Consider the following 3,252-nt stretch of genomic DNA (forward strand, 5'->3'; position numbering starts at 1 on the left):
GCCTGGATTTTGGGAGTGTCTACATGAATTCCCTCTTCACTGACAACGTGACCCAGGAATTTTGACCCTTCGAATCCAAAACTCGCATTTAAGAGAATTTCGCGTAGAGTTTCTCCGATCGTAATGTTTCCAAGACCTGCTGAAGATGTTGACTATGCTCCTCCTTACTACGAGAGTAGATAAGTATGTCATCGATGAAGACGATGACGAACTGATCCAAGTAAGGACGACACACCCTATTCATTAACTCCATGAATACTGCGGGCGCGTTTGTTAATCCGAACGGCATCACTACGAATTCGTAGTGTCCATAACGAGTTCGAAAGGCTGTCTTCGGAACATCCTCCCCTAGTACTCGTAGTTGGTGATACCCGGATCATAGATCGATTTTTGAAAAGAAGTTCGCCCTTGAAGTTGGTCGAACAAATCATCTAGGCGAGGCAGAGGGTAACGATTCTTAACGGTAAGCTTGTTGAGCTCCCTGTAGTCGATGCACATACGAGACGATCCGTCTTTCTTCTTGACGAACAAGACTGAAGCTCCCCAGGGTGAGAAGCTTGGTCTTATAAAGCCCCTGCTGAGTAGTTCGTTAAGTTGACCGGACAGTTCTTGCATTTATGCAGGTGCTAGACGATAGGGCGATTTGGCTACTGGGGTAGCCCCTGGAACTAAGTCGGTTCTGAACTCGACTTGACGTTGCGGAGGTAATCCTGGGAGTTCTTCTAGAAAGATGTTGGAAAGATCCAAAAGAAATTATGATCACTCAAAAGTAAGGAAAGAGGATAGGTACTTCTGTTCTATCTGAATCTCTTGTCTCGATCGGCAGGAAAGGCATTTGATTGGATCCTAAGTTTATTCGCATGGCAGTGCGATCACTCGTATTCTTGAGCAGTCTTCGTCCTGAAGTTCATTTTAGAAGTCATATTTGGTTCATCAATCACAGCTTCGCGTATATGAGTCGTATATAATTAAGGTTGAAAAGGCCGTCGAATAAATGATTCTTCTCTAAGCTCACATCCAAACAAGGAAAAGAAGTTAAAGCGGAACCATCAATTCTAAACTTGTAGAACCTTGATTATATACCACCCTTGAGTATACATTCCTCAGCGATAGATTAACCGTATGGGTCTTCGGATGGAACTTGACGTACTGTACGAGTGGTATTCCGGGGAGGTTTCTTCGGGAAGGATACGAAACATAAGATAACCTACGCATGAGTATCTCGGAACTCTGGAATGACGACTTCGTTAGAAAGGCGATTACGGGGAAAAGAATTTTCGCACGAGGTTGGCATTGTGAGAATCGAATTGACTCAGATGACATGATAATGTCGGACTACTCAGAATAAAAGGAGTTAGACCAGATCATAAAGGTGTTACAAAAACATAATGGTGCAACTTGACAGAGTTTCAGTACTTTAGTTTTATCTTATAGGACTGCTGCTGCCAGCAAGGTATATTACAAAAGCAAGTACACGCAGCACGAGAGTCCCTTGACTGACGGGATCTCGCAAAAGGTATGACTCGAGTTGCACTAGTTTTTAACATTTTATAAGTCTAATTTAACGAAACTCCCTAGAATTTCAACGTGGGTTCGGAGTAGTCTCCCCTGCAGCAGTAATCCTTAGTATCTTCCCGTCTGCGCCAGAGTTCTTGGTTATTGGACAATCCTTCTTGAGATGTCCTACCTCACCGCATAAATGACATATCCGGCTTGTAACAACGTCGGTGGTGGAAGTGAAGTGTCGGGTCGGAGTTATGTGGACACGAGCGCTTGCGTTGTTCTTCTGTCTTGGACAATTCCTTTTATAGTGTCCGGTTTCACCACAACCATAGCAAGCCGGGCTGATTCCGATGTTAGTGGCTTGGGAGGTGGTTCATGCCGGCGCCCTACAGACACGAGTAGTGTGCCCCATTCGATTGCAATTCATGCATTGCAAATCACGGAAAACTCCGTTATGATGAAAAGTACACTTTTCACACTTCAGGAGTGTTCCTTCATATGGTCTGATCGGTGTTGGAGTGGCAGGGGTCGCCACTTGTTGCTGTTGAGTGGCAAGTCTTTGAGATCGCTTGCGTCCCTTTTGAGCTTGACGCTTTCGTTTCTTATTCTCAGATTTTTGACTTTGGGTGTTTGTGAACGTTATCATTTGTTGATTTCTCGGATGGTTACAACAATTTGAACTGTCAACACCTTTTCTAGCCTTGACTGCGTTGCTTGCGTTGAAGTGTACAAAGACAGCTGTCATGGCAGCTGTTACCGCGGCTTGGATGGTAGTGGCGTCTATATGAAGGATCGGGGTTTCGTCGTTCGGTTGACTATTTCTAGAAGACGACATGATTCTGCTTTTTGACAATAAAAGGAGTTCGTGAGTGAATATGGTCGGTCCTAAATGTATTCTATTCATTCATGTAAAGATAAAGTTTTCGTTTTGTTAAACTGTTCTCGATGGTTTGACCTACATCCCTATGATGCAGTACTGGTAAAGGGTTGAAGTAAGTTCGTAGAATGTTCACTAGACAATTGATATTTCGAACTAGGCTATCATTGGTTGGTGGATAACATGATCCAACCTTTGAAAAGAATTGGAAGTGACCCTTGAGCCATTTTACCACAGCTCAATAATTTGATGACAGTGAGGTTTAGATAGGATTCTAACGATAGCAGAATGGAAGTATTTGATCAAGGATTGGCACGGAAATTTGTCGACTGTCAATATCATTGATATTTAAGATGTAATACGTTTGGGAAAAATGACCTTGGAGTAGGTCTTACATCATACCATAAAGGAAAAATTTTGACAGAACTATGACCTAATCAAGACATAACAGGCCCAAGTTTTAATAAAACAGGAAGTTAACTAAAGTTTTACATAGCTAAGTTATATCCAAAAGAGAAAGTTAAGTAGGTTATATCTACGACGAGAACCACTAGAATGAGTCCTTGATCCTGTCAGACGGCACTCCAAGTCTCGTATGCGCCTTTCAGACATTGACTGCCTAGCCCTAAGTCCCCTAACTTTAGCTCGGGATGTAGCTAACTGATGTTGCAGGGTCTCATTGGTTATCCTAGTCCTTTCCATAGCTCCTTCGAGTTGGCGTATGCGGATCGTGTTAACGCCAGAGTTGGCGTCAATTTCCATGACTCGGTCGATAGATGCTCGACCTTGCTCAACATTCCGAGCTATCCTAAGGACCATGATGGGTAGGACTCGATCAACTGAGCCTCCCTCGCTTAGATTGTAAAAGCTTC

The sequence above is a fragment of the Lactuca virosa genome, chromosome 5, assembly GCF_052849685.1.
Source record: "Lactuca virosa cultivar CGN04683 chromosome 5, Lactuca_virosa_CGN04683_v6, whole genome shotgun sequence".
Classification (NCBI taxonomy): domain Eukaryota; kingdom Viridiplantae; phylum Streptophyta; class Magnoliopsida; order Asterales; family Asteraceae; genus Lactuca; species Lactuca virosa.